We start from the raw sequence: 19,373 nt of genomic DNA, 5'->3' as shown, positions 1-19,373 counted from the left end.
ATGCAGTCATTTTATATGACCATGCCTCATCAGTTATTTGATAGTCATTGATTGTTCATCAAGAGAAAAGAATAGTTATTGAAGCTTTATACAAATATCTGAGGCGACCTAATAGTTTCTTATACAAATGTTTTAATTTAAAAATGGAATGCAAGAATTTCCATTATGTTCTCTAATTTCTGACGTTATCAATAGCAGTTCCATAGCGAGAGACTAAGAACCTTAATACGATTATAAAAATAATATTAAAGCTTAATAGTATATTAATTAAAAGAACAAAATCAGAAAAATATTCCTGTAATATTACATTATTAACCCTAGTTAGCATATTTATTTTCGTCTTAGAAAACTATTAAACGTTGAATATACATTGGACCGAAATGTAGGGCGAGATAGGGTTAAAGATGTTTCAACATAAATATATATTTACTTGCAAACAAGAGAAAAAATATTTGGTCAAAAAACTAAATATATAAATAAAAATTTAACCTTGAAACTATTGTCACGGAACGATATACTTTTCCCATTCCCCATTACATGAATGTTATAAGGAAATTTATTTGCTAAATTGCTCCAATCTATTAAAAACCACTGAGCATTTTCATTCATCGAAATTTCATAAGCTTGCAAATGAGTTCGTAACCAGACTATCGTGAATAAAGATAATATAAAAGTAACATTTCTTTTATCTACGAGAATGTACAACAGTAATCCAAACTTCAAATCGCTATCAGACTCAGTATCATTTACTTGTAGAACATTTCTTACGTTATACTTGATACTGTGAATTGTAATTGAACTAAAAGCATTTACTTCTTCGGAGAAAGCAATATCACACGTTTCTATTAGAGAACATTGTATTTCCTTCATATCATGCAATGTACCTATAAATTGCCTATATTCCATAGAATCAGAAAAACCTTTTCTGCTTAAAAATCTATAAGACAATTTTAGTTGTTGCTAAATGCATAATATTAGCAACAAATTAACGCGGGAACTTGAAAATTTTGCAGTATTTTTTAATTCCTTATGGAAAGCTTCGTATCTCACGACCCATATATGACGTACAGGACCTATTTTTTCATAATTGTAGGGTAATGCAAGAGCAAATGAAACTTTGGTTTTAAAGTTTACTCAAATAAATGACAATATTGTTGATGGTGTTCTGTAATCATAGTTTTTAAAGTAATTGAAGAATAAAATATCGTTCTCGATAGCAGTACAGGGTAGGGAAAAATTATTGGTCATGCTTCTGCCAGTCGATTCTACCCGTCGAGATCGCCAACATTGCATCATAAACATGGTGCCGCAAAATTTACTTTCAGGGTCATTTTCAATGTCAAATTTTTTTATTGGCTTAGTCGATTCTACTCGTCGAGCTGAACAAAAGTCTCAAAGGAACCATATGCCGGAAATCAATATTTCATAGAGAAATCTTCGTTTGAAGTTTTTAGAAGCCAAAAAATTTCGTAAAATTAATTGTCATGGGTGTAAAATCTGCTTAATCTACTATTAACGCTACCCAGGAACAACGAAGTGGGCGTGGTAGATTTTAGATCCCTATCTTGGTACCCAGTAACATTTCAACGGCTGTTGGTTCCTTAAAGCAACGGTCATTTGCCTCGGAGAAGAATAATATATCGCTCCATAAGACATTCGTTACTTGTGCTTAAGGAGCTTTCCATCCATATCCAGACCTTTTTCGTGATTATTAGAAGACCGCCGCCGATTTTGAATCCATTTTCAGTGTAAAATTAAAAAAAATTGTTTTAATTTTTTACCAAATTTTTTCTAAGAATAACGTTGCTGTAGCATGCCTCGACGTGGTGCCCGTGATCGGGCGCATCGGGATGGGCGTGACCAACGTCTAATGCTTCGAACAATTGATTGTACTCATGGTAATTACACACGAGCACGAGCTCTTTATGCTAGTTGGTTGCGACGCCAAGCTAATGGCAGACCATTACGTCCAGGGTCCGTGCCTGATCGTCGAGAATTTCAACGACTCGATGAACGATTCCATGATCAGGAGCAAAGGAATTTTGCAAGTGCTGGCCACCGTAAGGCAGGTCGTCCTCGTGTGTCTTGGAGAATTGAGAAACGTGTGATTGCTCTAGCTCGAACTTATCCTGTCATGGGATCACGACGCATTGGCGTGCGAGTAGGAGTTGATCATAAAACAGTCTTGCGCGTTCTCCGTGAGGAAGGCCTACGACCCTACAAAGTGCAGGTAGTACATGAGGTACGACCTGATGATCGCACAGCTCGTCTTCGTTTTTGTCGGTGGATGCTTCGCAAGATCCGAAGAAATCGGCACTTTCTGAAAAATATAGTGTTCATTGATGAATCCAGTTTTTCCAGCACTTCCATTTTGAACCGGCAAAATGTTCGCATCTGGCGCAGACGCAATCCACACGCAATGGTCCAAAGAGTTCAGCAGGGCCGTTTTTCAATGTTTGGGCAGGGATACTCGGAAATAATTATATTGCTCCTGTGTTTCTCTCAAACCGATTGTCAAGCGTTGAGTATTTGTGGTTTCTACGTCATACTCTCCTGAATCGACTGCGACGTATGGTTCCGAGGAATGCCCGTAATAGAATTTTTTTTATACATGACAGTGCTCCACCGCATTTCGGCAGGTAGGTCCGCGCTTTTTTACAACGAGCTTTTGGAACTCGATGGATCGGTCGTAATCTTGCGCCACACTTATGGCCCGCCCGTTCACCTGACCTGAACCCTCTGGACTTTTATTTCTGGGGAGCTCTGAAAGTCATTGTTTATGGGTCAGGCAGGGCTTTAAGGACGGCTCAGGATTTACGAGATCGCATTGAAAAGGCGGTTGCTACTTTAGCACGAAACCGAGCTGTGCACCGTAGAGTGCGAAATAATTTCGTGAAGAGACTCTAAGCTTGCATTGATAACAGTGGTGGTTACGTTGAAGCTGGCAGACAAGCACAACTCCTCAGAGCTATTCGGGCCGATGGATCAGTTCTGTTTGTTCATAGGCAGCGTCGACGACGATAAAGTGAGAGGCAAGGGGAACTCACTATAATCAAGTCACCCCGAAGTGAGAGGCGAGGGGAACTCACTATAATCAAGTCACCCCGAAGTGAGAGGCGAGGGGAACTCACAATAATCAAGTCAGCCCGAAGGGAACAGTAATCTACCACGTCCACGTCGTTGTTCCTGGGTAGCGCTAAGGGTAGATTAAGCAGATTTTTTACCTTGAAAACATATTTTTCAGGGTCATTTTTGGGAGGTGATTTTCGCTAATCATGATCAGGATATTCAGAACATGATTTTAAGAACTTTATAAACATCAGATTTATTTTCTGACTTCATAAAAATCGATTTTTTGGAAATTTCAGGCAAAAAACTTCAAACGAAGATTTCGCTATGAAATATTGATTTCCGGCATATAGTCCCTTTGAGACTTTTGTCAGAGACTTTTTCAGTTCGATGAGTAGAATCGACTGAGCCAATAAAAAATTTGACATTGAAAATGACCTTGAAAGTTAATTTTGCGGCACCATGTTTATGATGCAATGTTGGTGATCTCGACGAGTAGAATCGACTGGCAGAAGCATGACCAATAATTTTTCCCCACCCTGTACATCTAACATTTGGTATCAAATAATGTAAAAATTCCATACGGGATCACTCGAAGCAACTAGATCACCAACTAGAACGGAAAAGTAAGTTGTTAAAGCTAACATCTCAGATGCACTCATAATTAAATTTTTCTTTTTCAAATGCCATAATTGACATAATTGAAGGCACTGCATTACCTATGTCTATTTCTGCAAATTTAAAATATTTTATTCTCTCATTTAGGTGTTCCACTGAAAAATATTTCTTTTTAATAAGATAGTTGATAATTTCGGCCATGTCGTATCTTAGAATGCCTTCCAAAATTTCATGCATTAAGTCACAATATACATTTTTCGTTACATGGAAATTTGGCAATTCATGCCAAATACATACTTCTTTAATACCATATGACATAGTTAAAGTATCAACATCTTAATTTTGAATATTACGCAAATTCTCTTTATTTTCTGTTATTTGATGTTTAGTTTCATTCTTATGACTTTTACAAAAACGACAGAAATAATTGAATTGAAAACTTTCGTTGAAACCTAAGATAGAATTCAAACCAGAATTATCACCAAGTATTAATAATAATGTGAAATATACATGCACATCTTTCCCCGACGCTGTTTTAATTGCAATACCTTCAGTTTCTAAGTATCTTAACTGCTCAATAATTTTATAAAATATACTTTTGTTGCTATACTGCGTTTGATCCGCAGAAAAAGAAAGTTGAGCTAAGAAAATATTCTCCAATAAAGAACTATATTGGACAGGTACAGAAGCAATGGAAATATAAAGAGCACCTATTTTATAGATACTCGATTTTGAACCTAACGGGTTGTTGGGTTCAAAATCGTCATAGAAAAGATATAAAGGAAATACAATTTGGTTTGGAAATTGCAATTTAACTTCTTTCCATAACTCTGCTTGTAAAATACTTCTGTACATGTTTTCATTATGTAAGGATTCTTCCTCTCGCATATAGAAAATAATATCGTCGAATACATTTGGTGATTGTAAAAACCCTTTTAAGACTTTAAACAATTCTAGAATTTGCCCTTCGGATTTTTCAACAATCATTTTTGATTCGTAAGATTTGTTCTGTCTGTCAATAAATGATCTTTCTCCTATAAAAAAAGGATTTGGTTCAATAAAATATTTACTGTTTTTCATAATTTTAAGTCTCTTATGTTCAGTTTCTAACATTTCCAATATATTGTTTATTTCGTTATAAATAACACGAAATACGTTAAGGGTACCTTCAGGTATATTTTGACTTTTTAAAGTAGATTCCATATACATATTAATAGTCTCAACTATTTCTATCGTGTTATTTATTACGGTAGTTACAATATTTCGAGGCAAGGAAGAACTACTGTACATTTTCATAGTAAAATGGAGAATAGCATTATAAATAACTTTAGAAGTATCAAATGATCCATCACTTGGATATTTAGCATCATCAGACTCATCAACGGAATCATCTTGAATATGTTCATGTTGTAAAAAATTAAAATTGTTGGGACTCTGGACTTGTTTCTTTTTATCAAATTTTGATACTATTTCGCATCCCATGTGACTATTAATTAAATGTTTTTTTAAAGATTTAAAAGAGGAAAACTACGGAAACAGTTATTCTGCTTACAGTCAAAGTATCGAGCAAAAGGATGGAAATGTCTAATATAATATATCAATATATCGATACTTCTAAATGACTTTAAACATTCAAAGCAAAAATAAGTCATATTTTTATGTTCCATTCTCTTTCAATTTAATAAACATATACAGGGTGGGGGGTTATAAGTTTACAACCCGAAGTGTGAAGGTAGATTAGGTTAAGACAAACATAAAAGTCCCATACCGTTCTGCGAGATTCGCAATAATTATCGAGTTATTAATGACAGAAATCTGAAGAATGGGAGCGCGCCGACATACATGATTGGAGAAGCGTTACAGCTACTCAGGCCACAGCGCGGCCCATTCGATCCAGCAACTGTTGGCGGCGTATGGCGAGACGTAGGTTCGGTGAGATAAAACGAATAGCGGCGCATTGTCTTTCCCCTCGCCGCGCACTGGTAACAGTTGTTGGAACGACTGGGCCGTGCTGCGGCCTAAACAGCTGCAACGCTTCTCCAATCATCTATGCCGGCGCGCTCTCACTCCTCAGACTTCTGTCACTAATAACTCGATAATTATTGTGAATCTCGCAAAACGGTATGGGACTTTTATGTTTATCTTAACCCAATCTACCTTCACACTTCGGGTTGTAACCTTATAACCCCTCACCCTGTATATACAGGGTGTTTAATAGCTGATCATGCAAACGAAAGTTGGAGATAGATTGGGTGCAGCCGAGAAAAAAAGTCATATACCATAATGTCAAATTGGCAATAGTTACCGAGTTATTAATTAAAACATGTGAGCCAACGAGCGCGTAGAGAGCGGAGGGCGGCCGCAGTAAGCACGTAGACATTTGATACAGGCGGAGTCAGTGAGTGACGGTAGGCAAGCGCGCGCGGCGAGGGGCAATGTAAGCGACAAGAGGCGATCGCGCGCGACGAGGAGCGAGCGAGCTTTTTCTTTATAGCTTTTTCCTTATAGCTCGCTCGCTCTTCGTCGCGCTCGCTCGTCTTTTGTCGCTTGCGTTCGCTCGCTCCTCGTCGTTCGCGCTTGTTCGCTCCTCGTCGCGCGCGATCGCCTCTTGTCGCATACGTTACCCCTCGTCGCGTGCGCTCGCCTATCGTCACTCGCTGACTCCGCCTGTATCAAATGTCTATGTCCTTACTGCGGTCGCCCTCCGCTCTCTACGCGCTCGTTGGCTCACATGTTTTAATTAATAACTCGATAACTATTGGCAATTTGACATTATGGTACATGACTTTTCTTCTCGGCTACACTCAATCTATCTCCAACTTTCGTCTGCATGATCAGCTATCAAACACCCTGTATATACAGGGTGTCCGGAATGTGATCATTAATATTTTGTGTACTGGTAGATTGGGTGTAGCCGAGAAGAAAAGCGATGTACCATAATGTCAAATTGGCAATAGTTATCGAGTTATTAATTGAAACATGTGAGCCAATGAGCGCGTAGAGAGCGCTGGGCGGCCGCCTCTTGTCGCTTGCGCTCGCTCGTTCGTCGTTCGCGCTCGCTCGCTCCTCGTCGCGCGCGCACGCCTTTTATCGCTTACAGTTGCCTCCCTCCGCGCGAGGTAAGCCATCTTTTTATATACAGAGCCCGTCCTGTCGGTTTCTCGTGCGCTCATTCGTTTACACATTTTAATTAATTACGGAATAAATATTGAAATAATTGTAAAATGGCACAGGACTTTTTTAATTGTTTTAACGAGTTCTACCAGTACACAAAATATTAATGATCACATTCCGGACACTGTATATACAGGGTGGGGGGTTATAAGTTTACAGCCCGAAGTGTGAAGGTAGATTGGGTTAAGACAAACATAAAAGTCCCATACCGTTTTGCGAGATTCGCAATAATTATCGAGTTATTAATGACAGAAATCTGAGGAGTGGGAGCGCTGTGGGAGCTGGCATAGATGACTGGAGAAGCGTCGCAGCTGCTTAGGCCGCAGCGCGGCCCAATTGATCCAGCAACTGTTGCCGGTGCGCGGCGAGAGGAAAGATGATGCGCTGCTATTCGTTGTTTTATCTCTCCAGACCTACGTCTCGCCGCACGCCGCCAACAGTTGCTGGATCGAATGGGCCGCGCTGTGGCCTGAGTAGCTGTAACGCTTCTCCAATCATGTATGTCGGCGCGCTCCTATTCTTCAGATTTCTGTCATTAATAACTCGATAATTATTGCGAATCTCGCAAAACGGTATGGGACTTTTATGTTTATCTTAACCCAATCTACCTTCACACTTCGGGTTATAAACTTATAACTCCCCACCCTTTATATATAAACATACAGGGTGTCCGGAATGTGATCATTAATATTTTGTGTACTGGTAGATTGGGTGTAGCCGAGAAGAAAAGCCATGTACTATAATGTCAAATTGGCAATAGTTATCGAGTTATTAATTAAAACATGTGAGCCAACGAGCGCATAGAGAGCGGAGGGCGGCCGCAGTAAGCACGTAGACATTTGATACAGGCGGAGTCAGTGAGTGTCGGTGGGCAAGCGCGCGCGGCGAGGGGCAACGTAAGCGACAATAGGCGATCGCGCGCGACGAGGAGCGAGCGAGTTTTTTCTTTATAGCTTTTTCCTTATAGCTCGCTCGCTCCTCGTCGTTCGCGCTCGCTCGCTCCTCGTCGTTCGCGCTCGCTCGCTCTTCGTCGCGCTCGCTCGCTCTTCGTCGCGCTCGCTCGCTCTTCGTCGCGCTCGCTCGCCTCTTGTCGCTTACGCTCGCTCGCTCCTCGTCGTTCGCGCTCGCTCGCTCCTTGTCGCGCGCGCTCGCCTCTTGTTGTTTACGTTGCCCCTCGCCGCGCGCGCTCGCCTATCGCCACTCGCTGACTCCGCCTGTATCAAATGTTTACGTGCCTACTGCGGTCGCCCTCCGCTCTCTACGCGCTCGTTGGCTCACATGTTTTAATTAATAACTCGATAACTATTGCCAATTTGACATTATGGTACATGACTTTTCTTCTCGGCTACACCCAATCTATCTCCAACTTTCGTCTGTATGATCAGCTATCAAACACCCTGTATATAATATAATATATATAATATAATATACATAATATAATATATGTAATATAATATATATATATTAATATGTATTACAATATATATCGTACATATAATATATACACGACTTTTTTAAATTGGAAATAACACAAAGTAATCTTAGTGATTATTTTGACTGTTTACATCTATTGTTTAAATTGTAATATATCATTTAAAGAAGGACTTTTTATATCTTTCTCACATGTAATGTTAAACAATTCCCATTGCAACAAATACCAGAGATGTTGGTTTTCTGGTGTATACTTTGTCACAAACGAAGTACATTTGGAAACAAAATTTTAAAGCATCAAGAAGTATGCTTGTTTGATAATATTTGTTATCAAGAATAACATAAAATAATGAATATTGTTTAAATCGGAGCCAACGATTATTATATAAGGTTGAACCGTCAAACCCTTTTTGTAGATGCAATCTATCTTACTCTGTTTAACTGCTTCAATATCGCCAGGAGTCTTTATGTGCAAAAAAATACCATCTCTTGTTTCTGATATAAATGGTTTCCAGAACGTTTTTCCTGTTCTTGCTCTACTGTGAGGAGGTACCAAAGAAGATAATAGGAATAAACGGATTGCAGTTTTCGAATCTGTTAAAAATAGAATTAGAATCTAATTAAGAATACATTAATGGAAATATGCACACATGCATTTACATATACAGTCTGTAAAGTAAGAGCGTGTACGACATAAATGGCAGTTGGCTTCAAATATCGTCCTAGTTTTTTGTGAGCCGATAGATGAAATCTTTGTCGTGAATGCTTTGTCACAAAAGATTCAGTTGGCGTCGAAGTCTAATCTGAGAAACACGTTAACTGCCATGAGTGCCGTATACGCATCGCGCTACGAGGCTGTGTTCCTTTGTTCCCACCCCAAAGGACTAAAAATGTCATATGCAATGGCTGCTAAATACATGGGAAAGTCAAAATCGTTCGTCGCTAAGTGGGTTCAGCAATATAAGAAGATCAAAAATGTCGATGACTTGCCAAAACGTGACTCGATAGGCAAAGTGACGCCGAATATGGAAAAAAAATTGTGAATTTGTTTAAACGGAACCCGACCTTAATGCTTAAAATTTATGAGAAGTGTTTGTTGCCGACTACTGAACGATGCTTCATAAAAAAAAAACGAGGACTGGATCTTACAGGAAGACAACGACCTAAAACACCGGAACAAGCTTTGCACTGTGGAAAGAGTGGAAAGAGTAGTCTGGCATCGTCACACTTGATTGGCCATCGCAGTCGCCAGATGCAAATCCCATTGAAAATGTGTGGGCATATCTCAAGCACAAGCTTCGAGGAAAAGGAATTTGCACTTTGAAGCAGCTGACACGACAAATTCGTCTCATTTGGAGGTCTTTACCAAACGAATACGCAGTCAACTTAGTGGAAAGTATGCTTCGGAGATGCTAGGCAATTATCAATGCCGGTGGTGACTGGACTCATCATTAATGGTATAGCATTTTTCTTCTCATGGAGTACAACAAATCCATGTACTTAAAAATCATTAAAAATAAATTTTTCTACACATTAACCCGTACATGCTCTTACTTTACAGACTGTACATACAAAAACTGTTATTACGTATATGTATGACAAAAAATATTTTCGATTACAAATGAATAATTGCACTGGAAGAAAAAGAATTAATTTAACTAAAATTATAATTTTATTAGGCCACAACTATATTTTCTTGTTCATTTAAAAAAATGACTATTCTGACATAAATATAAAATTATTGTCACCAGTGCTGTAGCAAAAATTAGTACAGTTTCTTAAGACTATAATTCTAATGTAGCACCACAATTACAAGAACTATACATATTTTCTTCAGTGTATGCTTTTACAAAGGCACAGAGCGTAGTAGATTTTATATGCAAACAATATATGGATAAATGGATAGATGGTTGGGGAGAGAGAGGGAAGATAAGGAGAGGGGGAGACAGAGAGAGGGAGGTGGGACAGAAGTTTCTTTTTCAGTTCAGTTCAGTTTATGATTAATCATATATATTAATGCATTAATTATATTACAGTATAAGTTCGGTTTCTTTGCGGGCAATTTGATTTATGATATTATGATATTATATGATGAAGCAAGAAAATTCTCGCTCAAAATTGCTGCTTAATATGTTGCAATAAAATATGATAATAAAATTATATTCTTTTGCAATCGATCAAGTAGATGTATAAGATAATCAATCATTTTTGCGCTAAAATAATAAACAAATAAACATTAAAGTAATATGATAAAATTTTAAGAGAGGTTGTAACCGGTGTAATACGATATAAAACGATATAATAAAGAAAGATAAGATACATGTTACGTTATTTTCAATTATTCTTTATTATATTAGAACAAAAGACACGAATTGGAACTATTTTATACATTTACATAACAGTTCTCATGTTATTTTGTGGACATCGTTTTATTTGAATATATTTTGTAAAACTACTAAATTAGTATTTTCTCGGTTTGGCGTAAAGTAAAAATTCCGTGAGAAAGAAAAGCCTTATATATAAAATAGCGGAATATTGTTATAACTACATTACGACTTACTTATTGTTATTTGATTTTCAAGTAAATGGAATAAAAATTTATCACACTCTCTCAGTAGCGTTTTACGTTTGTTATATACATAGTCGAAAAAGTCTTCAAATTTCTGAGCAATGTCAAATGGTTCTTTCAAGTGGGTAAATTGTTCTCCAAAATCGTAATTAACCTGCAAGGATATAATGTATAAAAAAGATTGACGAAAAGCACATTTGTTTTAAAAATAAAAAATAAAATAAGTAAACATAAATAAAATAATATTGATAAATGAGAAATATTAGTGTGACGTTTAACTTTCAACATAACGTTTTTGAAAGCAATTGCAAAAGTAAATTATTACAGGAATATGATTAACCTTATAAAACCATCATATTTACAATAAAAGAACAATAACTTACTAAATCAATGGCAACTTGTGTTTTTAAAATTGGTCATTGCTCAAAAAATTCATGTGGCGTTAATTGTTCTATTTTTTAATAGGAAACGATATTTTTCAATGCTCCAAAACATCATTTTTTGGTCCTTTATTATGCGTTAGCCATATCTGGCTGTCCTTTGCCTCTTGTGATATAGCTGTTTATTATAATAAAATTAAATATTGCAAGATGAGAAAAAACAGACAAGCTTTGGAATTAATGAAATTGTGACGTAATACAAAAATAAATATACTTAGTTTAATTTGGACTGTTGAAGCAGAAGATCTTAGAGTTTTCCTTATTACAGTTAGTTTATTTCTATGCTTATCGATTAACTTTCCTCTGGCTACTTCAGGTTTATTATGTCTTGATTTACGTTTTCCAATAGGGCTCACGTAATAAGACTTCCTTTCTCGTTCAAAAATTTCAATTATTTTATTCGCCAAAATACTTATTGATGTATTATTAAGTCGTTTTCCTTCGTTTAAAAAATGACATATAATTATATCGTACAAAGTATTACGATCTTTATTTTCAAGAGATTTTTCTCTCTCATATTTTAGTAATATAGCTCTCCCTATAATATAACTATTCAAGAGACTTCTAATATCGAAATTAATGACATCATTAGCTTTTAATATAATATCAGCTGTGTACCATGTATCATTAATGTCATTGTTACTATCATGTAAGTTTGAAATTTCTTGTATTTCACGAAAAGGATCACAGGATATTGGAACTACATCCGAATCTGTTGTCAATTTTAATCTTTTTTCACATGATTCTATGTGAATATCAGCCGAACTAGTTTCAACAGAAATATCTGATGAGCGCATTTTCCCCTGGAAAGGGAATCTGAAATAATCAAATCATCTTAAGATAAATATGTCAATAATAAATTTTACTAATTAAAAAAAAGCATTTTTTTATTACGGATCACGTTGGTAATTTATATAATATTTTGTTAATATGTTGCTTTTAAAAACAATGGAAACATATTTCTCCTATTACATAAAATTTTCTTGTGATGTAATTTGTTAGTTACAAGAAAATATTGTCTCTGTATAGACATAACATAAATAACATAATGATGTTTAAACATTAGAAGTGTAAAAAGTTATTTCTGACGTCTTTTGGTAATGACCATGAAATTATTCTCTAAAAAAGAAAAAAATAATGAGGTAAAGTAATTATTGTTCCTAATCCATTTTTTCAAAATTATGATGTTCAAATTGTGCAATAGTCAAAAGTAGAGGATGGATTAATATTTAGTAGCAAAAAATACGTCGAAAATTATAATTAGTACTCAGCTTTTATCAAATCTTATCCTTAAATAGGGAAAAATGTTGCAGTAAGTAAAAAATCGTTATTTTTAATAAATTATCTTCTGACGACATATTAAGTAAAAATATTGTTTATGAAAAAGTTATTGTGTTAATGGGATTTTAATATAAAAGATTTAAAATGAAATCGACGACTAGAAAGTTGAGGATCTCCACCTTGTGGATCTATATACACATAGAATCTGAAGTCTGTATTGATGCTCGTTGTAAGGACTACTAATATAAGCCTCAATAAATTATATACAGGATGGAGGGTTATAAGTTTACAACCCGAAATGTGAAGGTAGATTGAGTTAAAATAAACATAAAAGTCCCATACCGTTTTGCGAGATTCGCAATAATTATCAAGTTATTAATGACAGAAATCTGAAGAATGGGAGCGCGCCGACATACATGATTGGAGAAGCGTTACAGCTACTCAGGCCACAGCGCGGCCCACTCGACCCAGCAACTGTTGGTGGCGTGCGGCGAGACGTAGGTCCGGCGAGATAAAACAACGAATACCAGCGCATTGTCTTTCCCCTCGCCACGCACCAGCAACAGTTTCTGGATCAATTGGGCCGCGCTGCGGCCTAAGCAGCTGCAACGCTTCTCCAATCATGTATGTCGGCGCGCTCCCATTCCTCAGATTTCTGTCATTAATAACTCGATAATTATTGCGAATCTCGCAGAACGGTATGGGACTTTTATGTTTGTCTTAACCTAATATACCTTCACATTTCGGATTGGCAACTTATAATCAACCACCCTGTATATGTAATTTTAAATAATTGTCGCAAAAATTGTAGGTGATTGAAAAATTCTAATGTACTTCCACATTATATACACGCAGAAAAATACACTAGAAACATATGTTATTAACATTATACGATAAAACTACTATACAGGATGTCTCAGAACTTTGGGACACAGGCTCCGTAGGGACATAGAGCTAAGTGAGAGGAACAAAAAATTCCTCTACCATAATGTGAAAATCGTAATAGTTTTTTAGTAATAACCGCGTAAAGTTTGGCGTTTTCCACGTCCAGCGCAGCCTATAGACGCTCCGCGGCAAGCTGTAGCCAAAGGGGCTAAGCGATAACGCGGCTCGCGCTGACCGTCGCGCGGCGTCAAAGCGCCAAGACGCCATCGCGACAGTCAGCGCGAGATGCGTTATTGCTCAGCTCCTACATACACAGCTTGCCGCGGAGCGTTTATAGGCCGCGATGGGCGTGGAAAACGCCAAACTTTACGCGGTTATTACTAAAAAACTCTTACGATTTTCACATTATGGTAGAGGACTTTTTTGTTCTTTTCACTTAGCTTTATGTCCCTACGGAGCCCGTGTCCCAAAGGTCTGAGACATCCTGTATATAGAAAGAGATATAGAAGAGATATAGAAAGAGATTAGCCTTATTGATATTCTTTACAAAAATAATATAATGGAGTATATAATTCCGAAAATAAATACAATACGAAATATAAGATGAATACTGTTAGATTTTCAGATGACTGAGTTAATATGACAATTTCAGGTGTAGTGAGTGTAAATAATGCTGCTTGCAATTTTTTTCGCTCTTCCGAAATAGGAATTAATTCTTTCATTTCGTCATCATTTAATGATTGTAAGGTACATATGTCTTCAACTTTATGTTCTGCAATATAAAATATTGAAATTATAACAATTATTTTTATAAATAAGAGTCATATATACAATTGCGTTGTCATTCAAATAAATATATTATGAAAGATAAACTTTGTTCATAAATCATATTCGTCATACATAAGTATGTACCAGTAAACATAATCACGCAGATGCATTTATAGTGATATAAGTTATCAATGAGAATTGTAATTGATCGAGCTATATATCAGTATTCAATATCTTTATATATATCTCAGATAAAGTACTTTGGTTTAATTAAAGCTAGGTATAAAGTTTTGAGTTAAATCTTGTAATGAAATGCAAGATGCTTCGAGTAACAACTATTAATATAGGAAAGTTCTTTAAGACAATGTCATACTTATTATAAAAATTATATACAATCATATACATTTGTTAGTCTATTCAGATATGTTTGTAAAAGGTGAACTTATATATAAATCACATATTATCACATCATATTATATATGTATCACATACAGGGTAAATAGAAGCAAGTGTCCTGGTTATTTATCCAATGATATGAATTATCAACGAAAATTGTAATTGATTGAACAGGATAAAAATAGTCTACATGCATTTCAATATCTATTGGGTGAGTGCAAAAGTTCGTGCGGAGTTTGTGAGTAAAAGTCACACAGTGATTAGGCAAACAGAAATCTTTATTCAATCAATGATATATTCTCCATCGTTTTCTATAATCTTTTCCCAACGTTCTGGCAGCATACGGATGCCTCGATCATAAAAACTGCGCGGTTTAGATTCGAAGAACGAAGAGACGCCGTTTTTTAAGGCCTCCAAAGAGTCAAAGTTTTTTCCATTTAAATAATTTTGTAATGATCAGAACAAGTGATAGTCAGATGGTGCAATATCAGGAGAATACGGTGGATGCGTTAAGACATCCCATTTCAGGCTCTTCAGTTTGCGCAGCGTCTTTTTCGAAACGTGTGGCGTTGTCGTGATGAAAGACGACTCCCTTGCGATTTGACAAAATCGGATGTTTCTCTTTTATTTCTCGATTCAGATTGGTTAATTGGCGACAGTACTTGTCCGAATCAATCGGACAAAGTGTTCCGGGACGATATTGCTGTTAAACTAATTTTTTTCTATTTTCCCACATGCCATAGAGTGAGAAAGCATTGTCAGTTTTTGGCACACAGCGCTGTGAGTGCCGGAAATAATTATAATCTGCCTGAGTGTGGTGGTATGCACAACGTTTTCGGGGAGAACGAAAGTGTTCCGGGACGATATTGCTGTTAAACTAATTTTTTTCTATTTTCCCACATGCCAGAGAGTGAAAATGCGTTGTCAGTTTTTGGCACAGAGCGTTGTGACTACCGGAAATAATTACAATCTGCCTGAGTGTGGTGGTATGCACACAATTCTCGGGGAGAACGAAAGTGTTCCGGGACGATATTGCTGTTAAACAAATTTTTTTCTATTTTCCCACATGCCAGAGAATGAAAATGCGTTGTCAGTTTTTGGCACAGAGCGTTGTGACTACCGGAAATAATTACAATCTGCCTGAGTGTGGTGGTATGCACACAATTCTCGGGGAGAACGGAAGTGTTCCGGGACGATATTGCTATTAAACTAATTTTTTTCTATTTTCCCACATGCCAGAGAGTGAAAATGCGTTGTCAGTTTTTGGCACAGAGCGTTGTGACTACCGGAAATAATTACAATCTGCCTGAGTGTGGTGGTATGCATATCATATTCGTGGAGAACGAAAGTGTTCCGGGACGATATTGCTGTTAAACTAATTTTTTTCTATTTTCCCACATGCCAGAGAGTGAAAATGCGTTGTCAGTTTTTGGCACAGAGCACTGTGAATGCCGGAAATAATTATAATCTGTCTGAGTGTGGTGGTATGCACACAATTCTCGGGGAGAACGAAAGTGTTCCGGGACGATATTGCTATTAAACTAACTCTTTTCTTTTTTCCCACATGCCAGAGAGTGAGAAAGCATTGTCAGTTTTTGGCACAGAGCGCTGTGAGCGCCGGAAATAATTATAATCTGTATGAATGATTATATGTGCGTAATTTTCGGGAATTACAACTTTCTTATAATGTCATGTCATATTTAACACAAATTTATCTTTTATATGTATTTACATTTATGTTAAGTGGTTTTTTGTTAAATAAAAGTTATTTTCAATTTTCGCTCCAAGAACGCTCCAAACTTCAACGACGTCGTATGTCCGATTTACGTCCGTGGACATAAATTGGACGTAACAAGGATGTCCTTATTCGACATCGGAGCTGTAGGACGTACGTCCGTCGGACGTCCTATGTCCGAAGTTGTGACAAACGTACGTCCTATGGACGTTTTTTGTAAAAAAAGTGGACATATAACGGACGTTCAGTGGACATCCGTGTGCTGTCTGAGATAATACTAACTTAAAAAAACTCTCCTATATTAATAGTTGTTACTCGAAACATCCTGCATGGTATATGAAAATATATATTTCAATCACAAGATATTTAACTAAAAACCTTATACCTAGCTCTAATCAAACTGAAGTATTTTATCTACGATACATATACAGGGTGCACGATTTATCTGAAGACATTGAAATATCTCGAGAACTATGCATTGGATAAAAAAAAGTGGTTAATGCAAGTTGTTAGTCTCGAAGGGGGACATCCAATGATACCAAACTCGACCTCCCACCTCACCCCCTGGGGGTGGGGGTTGGGGGTAACTTTGAAATCTTAAATGGAAACCCCCATTTTTTATTGCAGATACAGATTCTACGCCACAAAATACGTAAATTTTGTCCGAAACTTTTGTTTTGATTCGTGATAGATGGCGCTGTAATCGCAAAAAATTATATTTTCCGCAATTCTCCAGAAATGATCATTGGATTGAGAAATAAAAAATATCTGTTCAATATTTTTAAAGAACATAATAAAAGTTATTCCCCCCTCATTCTCTCGGGGTAGGGTGGGTGATAACGTTCAAATCTCAAATGGGGACCCACATTTTTCATTGCAGAATTAGATTGTACGTGAAATTTTTATTGAAACAATTTTTTTCATTCGTGATAGATAGCGTTGAATTTTTCCGAGAAACTACTTTTAGCGTTACACAGGAACAATGACGAGGACGTAGTAGTTTTATGTTCCCTTCGGGTGCTTTTTTAATGTGAGTCTCCTTGCCTCTCACAGATCGGGGTGCTTTTTTAAAGTGAGTCCCCTTGCCTCTCACTGTTCAATTAATTAGAGTAAGTGTTCGAAATTTTTACCTTCAACTTCAATACACTTATTGATCCTTTTTTCAAATGACTGTACACAGGATAGAAGCATATCTGCGGGAGTTTCAGCGCAAGCGTTTCTTATGCGTTCTACCATGTTTTCACGAGTTGTTGGCACTTGTTGATAAACCTTATCTTTTAGGTAAGCCCACAGAAAGAAATCCGGCGATGTCAAATCAGGCGACCTAGCAGGCTAATTAATCAGGCCACCTCTGCCAATCCACCGACCATTGTAATCACGGTCTAATACTTCCCGTGCTACTATTGAGTTATGCGCTGGGCAACCGTCATGCTGAAACCACATACTTTGTCGAACGTCCAAGGCAGCATCATCAAGTAGTGGTGGTAGTTCCTGTTCCAGGAAATTTCGATATTTGATTCCATTCAAATTACCTTCAATAAAATAAGGACCAATGAGTCTGTTCTCTATGATTCCACACCAAATGTTAACTGACCAAGGACGTTGATGTTCAACTTGTCGTAACCAGTGGGGATTTTCTACACTCCAGTAATGCATGTTATGTCGATAACGCCACCATGGTTTGTGAATGTAGACTCATCTGAAAATAGTACATTAGCAATGAAATTGGGGTTCGTGTGCATTTGTTGAAGTGCCCATTCACAAAACACCACTCGATTATGAAAATCATCGCCATGAAGTTCTTGATGCAGTGAAATGTGATATGGGTGATACTTATGACGATGCAATATTCTGCGAATACTATCTCCGGAAATTCCGAAATCGCGATGTAATTACTAAGTGTTTACCTGTGGGTTGTGGTGAACAGCTGCTAGCACAGCTATTTCATTAATTTCTCCTGTAACAGTTGTTCTTCGTTTTCTTTTTTTAGTTTGTACGCTGCCATCCGAGATAAAGTCAGTCACAACTTTGTAAAAAAAAGAACGTTGTCTGGAAAACGCTCAGCATACAAGGCAACAGCATCGTCAACATTTCTCCTACATTCACCATAAATCAGAATCATTTCAATTTTTTCTTCTACGGTTGCAGAATTCATTTTCCACTTGCAATTCTGTTCAAAGAATGACGGGTAGATATGCAGGTAATAAAAACTAGTCAAGTAAAATGAAATTGTTAGAGATGCTTTCAGTTCTAATTCTGAAAGAAAAGTGAGCTCTGACCGCATTGCACTGCCTTTTATAATAAGCCGTAGTTCGCCATACACCCACAGTGGCGCGTCGAGCAGTTCCCTCTTCGATTCGGGTTCCCATTTGAGATTTGAATGTTACCACCCACCCTACCCCGAGAGGATGGGGGGGAATAACTTTTATTATATTCTTTAAAAATATTGAACAGGTATTTTTTATTTCTCAATCCAATGATCATTTCTGGAGAATTGCGGAAAATATAATTTTTTGCGATTACAGCGCCATCTATCACGAATCAAAAAAAAAGTTTCGGACAAAATTTACGTATTTTGTGGCGTAGAATCCGTATCTGCAATAAAAATGGGGGTTTCCATTTAAGATTTCAAAGTTGCTCCCAACCCCCATCCCCAAGGGGTGGGGTGGGAGGTCGAGTTTGATATCATTGGATGTCCCCCTTCGAGACTAACAACTTTCATTAACCACTTTTTTTTATCCAATGCATAGTTCTCGAGATATTTCAATGTCTTCAGATAAATCGTACACCCTGTATACAGACACTGAATACTGATACAAAAACTATATAATATTTTATATATATATATATAATATTTTATAGCCATATAACGGGTTGATCATATCCTCGTAATATTAAATCAATATAAATAAGAATCACTTATGATGTAAGTATACTGATATCGTACTTACCAACAAATCTTGGTAATAATTGTGTTAAGCCACAATGTTCGAAGAAGTACCATGAT

General features: G+C 36.9%; 1 protein-coding gene and 1 long non-coding RNA gene across 12 annotated transcripts in view; one reads left to right on the top strand and one right to left on the bottom strand.

Moving 5' to 3' along the window:
- Mctp (multiple C2 domain and transmembrane region protein) overlaps nucleotides 1-19,373 on the top strand; it is an 85,858-nt gene that overhangs the window by 39,709 nt on the left and 26,776 nt on the right. The window lies entirely within an intron of this gene.
- LOC109504698 (uncharacterized) lies at nucleotides 10,774-11,779 on the bottom strand. Its single transcript, XR_003112569.1, has 3 exons — nucleotides 11,516-11,779; nucleotides 11,245-11,419; nucleotides 10,774-11,015 (listed from the first exon to the last, which is right to left on the bottom strand). It is a non-coding gene; the product is annotated as an uncharacterized LOC109504698 (long non-coding RNA).

Source organism: Harpegnathos saltator, unplaced genomic scaffold (assembly GCF_003227715.2).
Source record: "Harpegnathos saltator strain DR-91 unplaced genomic scaffold, Hsal_v8.6 scaffold156, whole genome shotgun sequence".
Lineage (NCBI taxonomy): Eukaryota > Metazoa > Arthropoda > Insecta > Hymenoptera > Formicidae > Harpegnathos > Harpegnathos saltator.
The sequence above is the reverse complement of the archived record's forward strand: the minus strand, read 5'-3'. Positions and strand labels throughout refer to the sequence as shown.